Source organism: Tauraco erythrolophus, chromosome 2, assembly GCF_009769465.1.
Source record: "Tauraco erythrolophus isolate bTauEry1 chromosome 2, bTauEry1.pri, whole genome shotgun sequence".
Taxonomy (NCBI): domain Eukaryota; kingdom Metazoa; phylum Chordata; class Aves; order Musophagiformes; family Musophagidae; genus Tauraco; species Tauraco erythrolophus.
In genome coordinates, this window is record NC_141466.1 from 98,684,463 (window position 1) to 98,700,388 (window position 15,926).

The 15,926-nt window shown below is 36.2% G+C and overlaps 1 protein-coding gene across 5 annotated transcripts in view; it reads left to right on the forward strand.

The window, feature by feature from the left end:
* The window catches only part of ZFAND3 (zinc finger AN1-type containing 3), a 141,416-nt gene that overhangs the window by 65,447 nt on the left and 60,043 nt on the right, over positions 1 to 15,926 (forward strand). The gene's annotated exons all lie outside the window — the stretch shown is intronic.

The following is a 15,926-nucleotide window of genomic DNA, read 5'->3' on the forward strand; positions in this document are numbered from 1 at the left end:
ACAAAATATGGTCATGAAGGTGTTAATTTCAGAGACTCTAAATAATTAGGAAGTGGTACCATCCCTTGGTAACTCTTGTATTCGTCGACGGACAGTGGAAAGTTTGCACCATATGCTAACAGAATAAATAGCACTTCCTCATTAGGAGAAGCTGTAGCATCTCAATGTCTGCTAATTTGAAAAATGTCCGGAATGAAGTCATGCACCACAAATGAGAGCCCTCTTGAGAAGGTGATTGCTAACTGTAATGCAAAAACACTTTTTAAAAATCAAAGTTGCTTCAGGGATCAACATGTGAGTTGAAAAGTGCCCTCAAGCTGACATATATTGGAGGGGAAATCAATGTTTTAGTTACAAAGTCTCTTTGGAAGTGGTATAATCAAAATAGTGTTCGTTTCTTCAGTGTTCCTAGAATTAAATGGAAACCTGTCCATATATATACACGCTGTGAGCATAGTTTATCTTATCCAGTGTTGAACCCGAGCTATTCATGGTTCAAACACACGCAAGTGAACTATATATGGGATTGATATGTACAGAAACTAGCTTTGGCGTAAATGTGAATTGAATTTTCAGTAGTGTTTCTTTTTTATTAACTATCTACATGGTTTTAAGTGCTTTGTCACTGAGAAAATAATATTTTATTAGGAACTAAGCATGCTCTTTCAGATTTTCAAGGAAAATAGAAAGGCAGAGGGGAAAAAAATAACAAAAAAACAATGCCCACATTCTTGGTTGAAGTATTAACTGTTTCTAATGAACTGTTTTAACCTAGTGTTAAATTGGTCGGATGATGAGTGAACTGGCTGTATGACATAGAAAATTGCTCCCATATCAGTTAAATGTCGTGAGTATTTGGTTGAGAAACACTGCAATCTCAAGAAGAAAATATTTTTAAAGCATATTCCTGGTTTCAGGTGAGCAAAATAAAGGTCACCTTCGTTTAAGGATGTCAGTTACTACATCTGTTTGTATAAAGATAATTTTGTTGCCGTTGCCCCTTCCCTGACCCCACCACAACAGCCTATCCTCATGATGAGTGGCAAAAGTTGTAATATTTTGCTACCTTGATACATAGATTTAAAAATACTGACTGTTGTGCATCACATACTGGAAGGTACTTAAACCAGGGCAGGATGACTGTGCCACTAAATAACCACTGATCACGGATGGTGTGAAGTGTTAGCCTTGTCTCTTTCTAATGGAAAGCTGACATGGTGTTGGCTGTTTTCCAGAGAAGCTGATGATTGTATTAGGCGTAACAAAATCACCTGCTTCCTGAAGAAGGAGTAGGAAGTGTTTCTGCTGGTTCAAAGCACTTTCCAAGTTCTGCGATTGGGAAGTTTCTTAAACTGTGCCCTGATGATGATGTATTGGTTCAGTTACCTATTTTGTTTTCTGACTGAGCAGCATTACAGTACAAAAGCATCTTGAATTTATTGGACTTAAAATATTTAAAGAACAGAAATACTTATCAAGAAGCTCAGATAGCATTCAATTTATTTTGAATTCTCTTTTTCTGTAAAGTGATAGGAACAAATTTTCAAGTGTCTGCTTTTTTTTTTTTTTTCCCTTTATGAAAGACATTTAAGTGCTCCAAAGGCTGCTTTTTAGGGATTTCTATAAGAATGAAGCATTGCTTAAACTGCTTGATTTACTAGAGCAAAGATTATCAACCCCTTAAGGTAAATTGCTGCTGATTGTTTCACGCTTGTTATTGAAGTTTTCCTTTACTGTACATTAATGTCATTCTAACAGAAACGAGTGGGAAAGTAGGTGCATCTGTACCTTCCAAAACAATGAACAACCATTACTGATGTGACAATTCTTACTGTTTACTGAATGTCTTTTATATAATGCCGTAGAGAAAATATTTGCTAATATCCAGTGTGCAAATGACAGAAGCGATGTCCTACGTAATCTCTCTTGCACACACTAGTATTTGTAGTATTTGTTAGTTATAGATGATATTTCACAATCCATCTCTGGAGCGGTATCCTTTCCAAAACACAGCGATATATCTGTTGAGAACAGTATTTATTTCCCAGCTCACCAAATACAACTCAAATACACTGCAATTTGTAGTAAGAGGTGAAACAATATAACATTTTTAAATCTGTATTTTACATCTGTTGGTTTTGCAGCAACCTGCGAAAGCAGGCTTTGGTGCTTTGAGACCTCCGTTGTGGGTCCTATAAACTCTTAATTCCATTTAGGAAACCCCACCTTTCTGATCTGTCACCATGCTTCCTACTACTAATGTGACAAATATTTGGGTGGTTAACAAAAGCTTGTAAGTCATGCTGCTTTCCTTACTTGAATTTTTAATTTCACATTATGCTGATTGCCAATGTGTTTCACCAACTATGAATAATAGCAAATCCTAAAATTCCTATAGCTGCTGCAGAACAAGTGTCTTCTATACTTTCTATCCTAAAGTTTTCTCCCAGAAAACATAGTTTGTAACTTTTGACAGCCAGCACTGGACTTTGTTCTGATATGTTAATTAATATGCATATGTTCAAGAGATTATCCTGTTGTTTTCACTACTAGCTGCTAAGTCTCTTGCTTCTCATATGTCTTCTCATGGCTTGGACAGTGTGGGAGTTTTTTGACAGCAGGAATGTCCAGTTAAAGAGCTGAGTCGTGTATCTTGGGTTCTGCTGTAATCTACAGAGTGTTACATCTCTTAATTCCCACTACTCTGCCATAATTGTTTAAAAATGCTTTTTGTTGACCATAATCTGTTCAACTTTGCGTTGATACTTGGGACACATGGCTTGATTCTTTCCATTCTGACTTCCATCACGTAACATAGTAAGGGTTGTGTGTGGAGCTCAGATAAAAAAATAGTTGTAGTAATAGAAGCACTGCACCATACCCAGTGACATCATGCTTGGGTATCCCTGGTTGTTCTTCAGACAAGTTAATGAGAATTGCAGCTGTGGCTCGTAATTCATGTGGACGTGGAAAAAACAGAGGGAGGTCATTCTCACTGTTCTGGATATGAGCAAGATAAAAGCAAATGTTTACTGTAGTGCTCCTAAATATAAACAAATATGTTTTATCCAGATTCAGAATAGTTTAATAATTGTGACTTTATTTTTAGAACAGTGGGTGACACTTTCTAAAGCAACCAAAACAATAGGGTACTTTTGAGGAATATAACCCAAGTCGTTAGACTTGTATAGACAAAATACTTCTGAAGTTCCACTTACACAAGTTTGTGTATGTTAGTTTTCAGTATGATAAATTAGATAGAGGGCAAGTAGTAGAGACTTCTGTTGTGGATTTTGTGGAAAACCAAATAGGAGTAATGGAAAAATAAGCTGGTTTTCCTGCTTGGCATTTATTTAGTTAGGCTATCTTTCCATTGTAGAGCTACTTCAACTGGTATTTGAAGTTGGTTATTAGTGTGCCCAGCCAGCCATGTACTCAGAGCTTTTAAAATACAGTCTGAAAGCTTGATCTGCTTAGTTCTGCTATATGAATGTTCCTGTTTTTGAAAACACTTAACTGCCTCTCTTCACTTTGTGCATACAGGGATTCAAGATACATTCTGAAATGTATATTTATTCTTAAAGCTTTTTCTGTTGTCTCTTGACAATGCAAAAGCAATAGGAGGAAAACAAAACTCCACATCTTTGTAGCTATCGCCTAACATGAAAGGAAGAACAGAAAGTCACATAACCTCTCAGAAGCTGTAGAGCTCACTGCTCACATTTCTCCTAGTGCTGAGTTGGACAGGCGACAGGATACAGGTTTCTCAGCAGACAGCAAAGTGACACTATGATGATCTCAAATATGAAACCATCCCCTAGAGACGTAATGTTATATTTCAGGTTGCTACTTTTTCTGTAAAAACGGTTGTGTTTTTTTCCAAATTCAGATCAGTTTTCTGCTGTAGTTCATCACACCATAATATCAGCACAGCTGAAGACGTGATGTAGGACGGTTGGCTGAGGAACACACAGGGAAAGCTGCTTAAACTGCTGCAGCTGTTAGAAGAAATGTGTTCTGGACTGTGGTGTTTCTTCAAGATGAGATTTTTAAATGATGCAGTCATGTTGTTTTGGATACGTTTTGGTTGGAAAGTGTTTAGGATATTTTTGCTTTTGACAAAATTTCAGGCTTTTGACTTGTGTAGATTATTGCATGGAATAGTTTAAGTTTTGAGATTATTTTTTTTCCCAGCTTGAGAAATAAAATAATCCTCAACTAGAGATTAGATTAATTGTATTTGAAAAATGACTTTTTAAAAGTGAAGGGAGGTTTATTTTTGCTAAGAGTGAAACCAACTTTTTTTATTATTGCAGCATGTAAAACTTTTTTTTTCCCCCCTTGATGTTATGTAAGAAGGGAGGATGTCTTTAGCATTAGCTGCGTAATTCTAAAACTTCATGGAATGCTGACTATTTATTATTGTTATAATATTTGGGGGTTTATAGACTTTTTTCTAGCTCTTGATGTACAGATAGTTCAAAGACAAGGTCTGGTGGAAGAGAGTGAGTAGTGGATTTACAGGTCACTTCTGGGATCTGACATTTCCCAATACAGTTCACGTTCCCGAAAACAGGCAGCGTGACATTTTCCTCATTTTAATTATTGCAGAGGATTCATGGACTTGAAATCTCATTACTGTGCAATAAGAAGCATGCTCTCAGTGCCAAAGTTAGTTGCTTAAAAATACTGATTAACAGGACGGCTATCCTTTATACTAGATCATAAAACAGCATAGTTTGGTCTTTTGTCTTAGTTGCCACGAAGACGGAATCCCACAGAAATGTTACAGAAGGCTTTGAACTTGTGATTTCATGACAATATTTGAAGTACACTGTAATACCCAAATATACTTTTTGCAGTCTTACCTGTTTCATCATGCCTCGTATGGTAGAACAGCAGCCCTGCCCTGTTTGGGCTGTTGGTTATTACTGCAGCATGACTAGATAAAGAATTGGTTTTTTCTTGTATAAGCATGTAGTAAGGTTTTTTGTTTTGTTTTATTTTGTTTTGTTTGGGTTTTTTTAATCATTGTTGCCATGTCTTTCTCTTTATTTCCCAATGCCAGTAGCTGGCTTAAGTCAGTATACTGTTTTGCTCTTCTATCACTAATTACAATAGGTCCGACAGTGGTAGAGGTTTGAGTTTTGAAATGGTCATAATGTGAGAGAGAGAGACTATAATTTCTATTACAGCCACGTTCTGAGGTGTCTGAAGATATGATATGGTGTCAGTGTTACTCACATGAAAATCTCCTTTTAACTCAAGTAAGTCTGTGACATGCTCTATCCAGGGAGCTTACAGATCTGTACAAAAGCATTTGCTTTGCAAAGCAGAGGCGATGGTTTGTGCACTGAAGCAACAAGGCTAAACAAAATGACTTGTGAAATTAAAGACTGCCATCTCCTTAAAGAAACGCAACTTCTCATTTTCAACCTCTCTGCCTTTACACAGTCTTATATTGTCCAGATTGCTGTGGGTCTCTGTTAAATGAGCTTTGTATCTCTCAGTTAATTTTCTGCCAGTATCATTTTAGACTGACGACTGTGGGTGTTTGTGTATTCATTAAGCACGCTGCCAGGACATGTCCACCACTTGCCACCTCTCCCATTAAATGGCTGTCAGCAAGTTTACAGATCTGCTTTCTTGCTTTGCATTAATTGCTGCAACTCACTAGATGCCCTGAAAAGCGCCTGTAAACAGAGAACACAGTTCGCTATGAAATTCTGAAAGGCAAAATAGAAATGCCATGAGCAGTGAAGTCAGATTTCATATATAGTCATATCAATATGATTAGCAGGAAAGAAGGGTCGCTTCTTTTTAAATTTTCTTTTTTTAACTAACCTTTCTCCTTGAGCTCCCACCCTCATAAGGAAAGTACTGCAAAAATAAACAAGTGCATGTCAGCAGATTCTTGGATGAGACTGTCTCATTGAAGTTGTATATAATCCCATGCTGAGATTTACAATTGGTTCTGAAATGAAAATCTGTTAGGATAATGTTTGATCTAATCCTAGCTGAGATAAGCAGTGTGGGGAAGATTAATGATTTGTCCATGAAAGTCAGTATATAGAAGGGTTATTGGTGTAAGGCTTTCTAGGAGACGTACTAAAATGGAGGAGGAGTGCTAGGTCAATTTGATGGACTGCAGCTAGTTTGCTGCATATTAGTATGGTGTATTTTTGCAGAATAGGGAGTTCTGCTTCTAGTTCTTAAGAAAAAGAAGCTTTTTTAGCGGGAAATTTCTTCATATTGGTTGAAGCAGTAAAAGCAATAATAAATAATTAAGTAGTAAAGCAGTAATTTTGTATATCCAGGCTTTTTTAAAATCATTCAGTTTGGAAATCTGATGAATGTGCGTAGAAGGCCAATGCAAGACACGGGAAAACTTGTGTATTGACTGGAGGTGTGAAGTTGAATCTAAAGATTTGGTATCTCTGAGAAATTTATGCGAGGCTTTACCTATGCTTAGGTTTATGTTCTATGACTTCAGATTTAATTCATTTTGATTTGAGTTAGCTTTGCTGAGCATCCTTCTTAGGTGACTTCTGAGAGCAAATCATTGCACTTAGGAGTTTGCAAGCTAATTTGACAAGGCCAGCATACAGAAGAAGTGGAAAGAGACTCAGCTGAAGTGATTTTTGCGACATCAACCAGAAAGTCAGTGTTGGAGAGCAGAATAGCTCCTAAGTGCTTTGGTACAAGTATGTATCCCGTACACTGGACAGTGTTTTAAAAATTATTTCAATAAAAATTCTTCCATTCATTCAGCTTTCTCTGTCTTCTCACGCTCTGCAAGATCATGAATTTTTTACCCAGTAGCATTCTCTTCAGAGTCTGTGTTCTTTGAACTCCTTGCTGAGTATCGTTGAATTGGTCTTTTTAGGGCTGTTCAGCCTTTAGGCTGTTCATTTTTGAGCAGCCAGCTAAGGGTACTATTGAATGATGGGTTATTTACCTCTTCTGCCAAACCTGCTGGGGGTAAACTGTCGACTTCCACTGGTCACACCATATTAATTCACACAGTGAAACAAGACATTTCTGAAGATGATTAAGATCTTCAATACCTTCTCTCATAGTCATTTGTGTGTTCTGTCCCTACGCAGTATTTTTCTGTATCCGGTATCTCTATGCTGCAAACAAATACAGATATATAAACCTAATCCTGATATAGTTATAAAATCAGCTTTGTCACCAGGCATATTCTATTCTTAATAGTTTCTAGGCCTCTTGGAAATGCCAGTGTAAAAACGTGTTCATCCTCTGACTTAAATATTTTGAGTTCCTTTCTGCTTCTTAGTAATCATTGCATTATTTATACAATGTTTTGATGAGAATTCACACAACTGTCCTTGCTGTGTTATAATATGCATTTAATTCCTAATCATCATCACTTTTAGAGAGAAAAAGAAAAAAAACCACCCCTACGTTTTAAGCATTTAATTGCTCTTGAAAAAATCTGATGTCTCCTTTTTCCTTCTGGTCTCCCTCCCATCTACTTCTCCCTATTTTAGCAGGACTTGCTCTCTTAGCAGAAAATAAATACCGTCTCTGGGGTTTTCTGTAGTTTTTCCTAATTTTTCTTGGTGGTTTTACCCATTAAACATGGCTGGTGATTTGTTTCTAGGCTCTGAGGAAGCTCATAGTTTAATGGGTGAAACATGATAGGTAATGAAGAAAAATGCTTTGCAGCATGCACCAGTTTTGAGGAAATTAATCTTGTAAATGTTATGTACTCAGATTTTGGTAGTAGCAAAAAAGGTCCATTCAAGATTGTAAAAATCTTTGGGGGGCCTGCTACTACATCTTGTTCAGCATAAAAATATATACAGTATATTTTGAGCATTTCTCAACAGTACTGAAAAGTGTGATATTTTCATGCTGACGGTTCTCTTGTCCTTTTGCCTGGGGTAAAATCATATGCAGGCAATGTAAATATTTTTTGTTTGAAAGGCTTTGGGGAAGGGATGGGACTGGGCAAGTGAAAGAGTGTGTATGTCTGTTACATGTTAGAAGGGATAAAAAACATCCTTTGCGTCTGTAGCAGAGTGAAGTGAGCTAGTAGTGGTTCTTGGTTCCTGAGGGAGTTCATTGCAGATTTTGGTGAACAATTCGCCTCCTTCATTTCACCTATCTGATTTTTATTATAAAAAAAGTATTCCATTACTCCAGAGATCTGTCAGCCATGACATAGTGCCGTCTGTCATGGAACACCTTTAAAGCAAGGTGTTTTGAATATGATCCTAACAGTTTTGGAATCTGTGTGAAGAGTAAAGATTGACTCAATCCCACAGCACCCTCTGGTTTTTGAGCACATGTGCATATATGTATCCACAACTGTGATTCAGTGTATGCATAGAAAATGTACACACAATCGACACCGGGGTTGTTTTCCACTGAGATGGGGGAAAGACTTGCAGCCAGTAGAAGCAGTAGTAACTGTTATTTCCTGTTGATGTCCATTGGTGGTTTCTTTACATTAAAGATGGTAGGATACACAGGTTCTTAGTTATTTAGGGTCTCCAATTTTTTATTTTTTTTTCTTTACTTTTAGTGTGGAAATATATAGATAGCTATATAGTTAGGTGCACTCGGTAATTAGGGTATTATCTAGGCACCTGAGTCTATAAAGTCATGTTAAACTCAGTACAGTAGAAGAAAAGATGTGGGATTGGTTTGGAATTTCCCGCAAATAACTTTACTACCCTGAACAAAATTATTTAGTATTTCTATTTATGTTTCATTTGTAAAATGTGTATTATGAGGAATTAGTGCCATTTTAATATCTGAGATAGAAATTCTGGTTTGAGTATCATGTAAACAAAAATAAAGTGGTCCTTTCACTAAACAGTATACCATCTCAACAAGCAGGAAAAAATAGTTCTAATATTTTCCTATATTCCAAACCTGTACTCCTGGCCCTGTACGCTGAAGGTTGATATATATTCAGCTATGTGGAGATTACATCATATATGCAGAATGTCATTGAGGCTTGAAGAAAATTTTGAATTCTAGAAGCTTTAAGCAAGAGGGGTTATGACTTTCTAATGCTCACGTATGAATAGCAAACCATCGAATCACAAATATGTTAATCAAAGCTCTTTGAGACTCTAGCACTGGGAAGCAAAATATTTCACAAGTACAAGGACTTGTTCAGTAGTTGAAAGACACAAATTCAAGTTAAACCTGTCTTTGTTTAGATGCTTGTAGCCGAAATCCGATGAATGTTGATAACTGGTGTCTGACACAGATCCATGTATTTGCTGATTGTAACTTGGAAATTGATGGTCAGATCTTAAAGCAAGATATTGACTTCAAATGTCAGACATGTTCAGTAACGTGTCAGTTCTGAGGATTTTATCAGTATAATCACAATACTTGCATGTTTTCCAAATTGCTTTTCTTCCCCTTTCCTCCTTTTTCATCAGACCGTAACTCACCAAGTGCTGTGAACATGTTATGGCTGTGTTAAATGTAAATGTCAAAAGATGTTCTGAATAGTGAAGTTGCTCACAAATTCCAAAAATCTGCAAGTGAACAGCGTAAGTCATAAAACAATGAGGGGCTACCAAGAAGGTACTTTATTCTTTTTAGTCTGGTGCAAAAAAGAGGGGGGAAAAAAAAAGAAAATCACTTTGGAGGCATGTTTTTCCTCAACATCTTAAAGTGTCAATGCAGAGTTCTTTGCCACACAGTATCTCCTAAAGCATGTTTTTTTATATACAGAAACATTCAATAATTTTTTTTAAAAATCCTTACAATTGAGTATATAAAGTATCAATGAACATATAGAAGATTACAATCCCAGTGGAATCCTGTAGCTAACTGAATTTATACAATATTGGGTGGAGCCACAGAAAATCAAAATAAAGTTTTTCTTCAAAACTCTTTTTCACAACTGACTGCCTTTGTAGGTGTAAAACATTAATATTTATGCAAAAAACTGCTCTTCTCAGTGTACACTATACAACCAGTGTGGATACCTGAGGGGAAAGGTTCTTAATGAGTAAAGGTAAGATGTCATGAAGTCAACAAAAACAATTCAAGTTGTAGAAGCCTCTGAAGCCAAATGTAAATTGCTACTTTGTTGCACATCTTCATTGCTCTGGCTTCTTTTCACTTCTGTGGAAAAATTCAAGTTTTGTGTTTGGGTATGGATTTGGATTTTAAAAAGGGCAGAGTGGAATCTCTTGTAATTCTAGCTCATGTATTTACTAAGAATATGGTTTGACAGTGTAGTGTGTCACAGTCTCTGATAGTAAGTGCCTGTTGTGGTACTGAATTAAAATAACTTGATGTTTTTTGGGTTTTGAGTTATGATTTGGTTTTGATTTTGTCTTTTTACAACACGTTGATTAGAAGAAGCGATGTTATACTGCATAAAGGTAATACTGTGCCAAAAGAGAAAAGCTTTCTTCATTGTGACCAAATTCTGACATATTTAAAATATTAAGAGGATTAAATGAGCGAATTAGTTCTGCTCTCATGCCCTATTTACATTTGAAAAGGAGGACTATGGTAGAGTGAGGAGACGTGTCCTATCCTGCTCAAAATCTCTCTAGAGACAACAGAGAAAAGAATGGACCCACTGGATTTCCTCGCAAAAATTTTCCTTGCCGCATCATTTTTAGGAGAGCAGCAGATGCGCATAAATTTCATTAAATTTGAGAGAATGGCTTTTTTTGAGCAGTTTAGTGAGTCCTTGGTATATGTATACTTCTCTAATAATTTTAAATCTTATCTTTAAATCTAACTATTTAGTGCTTTCTTTTTTTTTAAATAAAATATGAAATAAAAAAGTATGTGAATTGCGTGCTCTTACTGCAATGCCTCATTGTCAGGCCCGTTCTGATTTTTATTTTCTGATAAAATTATTTTCAGGTGCAAGATACCTCAGCAGCATCTTTTCTGTCTTGGTATAGCTAATTACTCTCTATTTATTCTCTCTGCTGTCATTATAGGTGTTGAACGGCATTTTGAATAAATATAATATTTAGGTTGCACTTACAGTTTTAGTTGGAAAAGATACTTGAAGTCACTATCGTGTGGCTGCTTTTCCATTTGCATCTGCAGAATTCTAATAAATGAATAATTGAAATATGGAATAATTGTTTTTTTTTTTTAAAGAAACTGCCTAAGGTATTGGTACATACTCTGGACATTTTCAAGAAATAGTGACTGTTCTTAAGTGGATACCTACATATTCTAGTGTTCTTTATTTTTCTGATGTGATTTCTAGTTCTTTAGCTTAGATAGTATTTCCAAAAATTTGTTGTTTTGCAGCTGCATACGGAATAGATGTTGTCTTTTGCCTAAACAAGGCATGTAACCTATGTTTAAAAAATTCAGAAGTTCCCACTTGTGAACTTCCTATTTCCGACTCCTTCTGGAAAACTGAGCAAGTATAGGTCCTGAGCACAGGAGCTTGGGGGAACCTCTTAGGCGTTAGTGATAGATCCATGACATAACCTACTGTAGACAATTCATCTTCTCTTGTGAAAAATTGTGATGTAAAAATAACTTGTAACTTATTTGCAAAGTAGTTGTAGCTTGTCAGTTTTGGATTAGTTGCATTTGAACTTCAATTAGATAGTCATTTTGTATTAACCTACAGAGCTGTGCTTCCTATTTCTATTTTTAAAAGCAGATGTTTTTGAAGATATTTTAGTACTAATCAGGCATCCAGGTGGAAAGCTACAGCTTTCTGTTCTTCACCACATAGGATTTGATGAAAGCCTTCCAGTCTGCTGTCATTGAACAGGTAATGAAGATAATAGAAACTCTACTTTCTCAGCATCAGAATAGCAAGCTAAGATTTATTTCCTTAAAGAAACTATGAAGATGAGTTCAGAATAGCAGAGGGATAACTCCATACCCTTACTGAACTTCCAGATCTTCCTAAACATGATACTGTCAGCATCCTCTACTTTTGACAGGATTCAGGTGCATTGGGACTGCTTTGTGTTTGCTTAGTGTTAGCATGTTTTGCTAACACAGCACATTAAAACTAAAGTTGCTCTTACTCCCTTCTAGCCTTGTTTTTTTCCTTGTGCTTGATAGCAGAAGTAGGAGAATGACTAAAGAAAAACAAGGTAAAATTATGCTTGAAGACAATACAATTATGAATGACAATAGTCTTAACTTCCTCTTCGTAGAATATCTTTTAAGGTACAATTTGCTTGGGAATATTATCAAGGAGGAGAAAGAAAAAAAAAAATTGCAGAAAGTGTCCATCAATGTAAGATCTGATACTGGCTCCCTAAAAATAAGTGATGAAAAGAAGACATCTGTCGCTAAGATAAAATACCTTTTGCAGCACTGGAAGAAGTCTGACAGGCAGATAGTGCAGAAAATCATAAATATGAGTCTTGAGTCTAGGAGATGGTGACACATCATTCATGGGCATGTACAACTACCACTCTCCACTGACCAATGCCTGCCTCAATCTTTAGCATGAATTAACAGAATCCAGCTTGGGAATCCAGCACTGCAATGAAAGTGACAGATAAACCTGTTCCTAGCAATCTTTGTGACTGTAACGCTTTTTAAAAAAATCATTGCTTTTCTGCTACTTAATTTTGATATGAAAAGTAGTCTGAAAATTCTTAAAAGTAGTGCCATGTCTTCAACATGAAGGATTACTGGCTGTAGTTTTACAGACTGATGCAGTTACTCTCATGGCATTGCAAATCAATATCATTGTGCAGTTTTCTGGAAAAGCAAGTTCCATGGGAAATGAAGACTCTCTAAATCATCTTTAAGTTGGCCAGAGAACGTAAGTTTCATGTTTCTAAAACTACTTTTTTTGAGGGAGTGTAGAGAAGGGAAGAGATTTCAGGTTTAATGAGCAAGAATAAGAGAAAGAAGCTCTGGAACCAGAAAGTGGCAATTTTTCCATAAGTTGTGAGGAACTGCTTTGGAGTCCTCTGGAAAAGGAGTGGAGTAGTCAGGGACTAAAAAGCTCTTGATGTCAGCCATGGCATTACTTTATTTGAATTTACACTATTCACTTTATTGTTTGCAAAATAACAGGCTCCTTAGGTATTGTGTAATGTTTATAAAAATGTTGTAAGTGCTGTTTCTTTTCAGAAGGGCTGGGTCAGCTCTTTTTTTAGAAATAATTTTTAAAACCAGGTTTTGTTTGTCGAGAAGGGTCAGTATAATTAAGCAAGATATACATGACAAACCTTAAAACTTGCAAGCAAAATGGCTAATATCAGAATATGCGTATTAATTTATTTGTGGCATTGAGTTCTTCACACAGTATACTGCTAACTGTATTCTTTCTTTGCTGATTTCCGTTCTTTCCTCAGCTCCGTTCTCTTTACAGTTTTGCTTGCTCTCTTCAAACCGTTTCTTGTGCATAAGTGAACAATTCCTAAATAATTCATGAAATTCAATAAAAGAGCGTCTGTACAGGGCCAGCCAAAGCTATGACTAGCCAGCACCCTGCCATCAGTAGTGCCCAAGAGTGCCAGACTAAGAAAACAGGGCAAACTGTTCTCAAAACTTTTAAAAATACTCACTAAAAAAAGCTTCCTAAATTTGAAATGAATGTAGGCTTTCTGACTTTGTTATGCATCTCATGTTATGCAGCATGAAATCAGGCAAGTGGCTTAATTTTCTTCATACACAGCTTTTTCCTCTCTCTAAAGGCATTTGGATACCCTTACAGAATGGTTATGAAAACGTAGCTAACAGCATTGAAAGTGTATTTGCAAATACTGAAAAGATGACTGAACAATAAACACAAACTTTACCTTCAGACATATAACATGGGACGTTTTTCACTCTAAATGGTATATACAGTTCAATATAAAGCAGCTTGAAATATTCCAGTTGAATGTACTACAGAAGCTTGGATTTCAGCTGTCACCTCTGCCACCATGGTCTCTTTTGGGGCACTGATTTATTTGTCTTTGTTTTTAAAATATTATTTTAAATGTGCAAATTTAAATCTACTGTATCAAGCAGCATCATAACCAGAGCACAGTTTGGTGGTATTTTAATAAAGCAGAATTCAACTCGAGACAGACTAGGCAAAGCAGAAGCAGCACAGCTGTTAGTGTAAATGTCTGCAAAACATAAAAATGAGTGCTCTTCCTAAAATTAAATGTGAGGTATTGAAATCTTGTAATTGAAAGCTGAGCTTCTGTAACCACACTGTTTATCCCAGATGCGGCTGACACATTCTAATACAGCCTGAGGAATTTGGAAATGAAGGAATAAGCAGGAAGCCAGACCAGTGTTGCAGTCAAGATTGAATTATGTTCTGAACTGGGAACTGGAGGAGATTGTAGATTGAAGTTCCAGAGTGTGTTGCAGAGGTCACAAATTAATTAGCAAGGGAGTATTTTGATGGAATTGAATATGTGGGTTTCATAACAGTGTGTGTAGTGGTGATGTGTTCTTAGCCGTTGCTGAATTTGGCAGGGAGAAGATAGGGCATAACGAGAAACACTCCTCGGTCTTTGTGAAATCAACTGCAGGAGACTTGCCTTTATGAAACAAGATTTAAGATTAAAATTTTCAATCTTAACTGGATTTACAGTCCTGTGGAGTATCAGTGCAGTTAACACACAAGTCTACAAATTAATTTCGTAGTTAAAATCTTAGAGAAAACATGCATCAACTTGGAATTTAGTTCTAGTAGGAGCAAACCCTCAAACATTATGCTATGGATTGATGTAATAATCTGAAATACCTCCATTTTACTTTTGTTTTCAGTTGAGCTGCCACTGTTATTTACTGGGAAACTTGATGTGTTAATATTTACAAAAACATTGGACAAGTAAGAGAAATAGAAATGTTCCTTAAAGTTGAATTTAGAATATCTGGTCCAGCCGAATAATTCAATCCCATAGCATGAAAAAAAGTGATGATTCTATTGTTCCTTTCCCATATAGGAAAAAAAAAAAAAAATCCTTTTTCTTCCATTTTGGCCTGCACTAAATATATTTTCTTTTGTTGAAGCTTATTTTATAGATAGATATAAAAACATACCTGGTGTCATATCTGTCACTATGGTCTTACTATGTGATTATGAGAATAAAATCCGTCCTTCAGAAGAACAGCTTCTGAAGTTGTTTGCCTCAGAGTTATTTTAATATACAGACAATTAGGCAGCATTAAAATGTTACCTTACAGCATTTTATACGAGAAAGAAGAGCAGAAAGTCAGCTACAGAGTATTACCTGTTAGATTTACAGTTGTTGTTTCCCAGCAAAAGCCATTCAATAGGGAAAACTTTACTCCTCTTTTTTCTATTAAATATATTTCTGCTCCTCTAGCAAGATTAAGTTTAACATTGGGGAGTCTCTTGATAAAAGCTGCCATCTAAAGCTCATGTATTGAAGAACTTGCAGACTTTAGTTAGAAATAGCCAGTGCAATGGATGACCAGTCGTCTTCTCCTGAAGACTGGAGTGGGTGTACCTTTTATTGTAGTACACATAGGATAATCTAATGCTCTCTTTTTCATCTGTGTTTCTATTTGCTGTTGTTTCGAATCTTGCAGGTATTAGCTGTTCAGCTCTGTAGTGTAGGAAGCATATAGCTCCTCTTTTTCAAACACAAGGGGATTGTTTTTATTTCTTATGTGCGCGGAATAGGTGGAACCGTTGTAAAGCAAGATGACTGGGTTGTGGGTTGTTTTTTTTCCCCATGCAAACTGCATTGCCTGCTGTAGTCAACAGAGGCAAGTAAGTGTTTCAAGAGATTTAGGCACTTTATATTGCAGTAGTTTTTCTCTTTGTGTTAGTAGTCTGAATCTTTTTCCAGAGGTGTCTGCCTGTGTCCACTCACACTTGTGGACTAGTTAAATGCCTACAGTTAGACATTGTTGGCACCATTCCTTTGTCTTTTAGGAAACTGAACTACTGGTTATTCTCACGAATTTATACAGCAGAATTCACCAAAGATGAAATG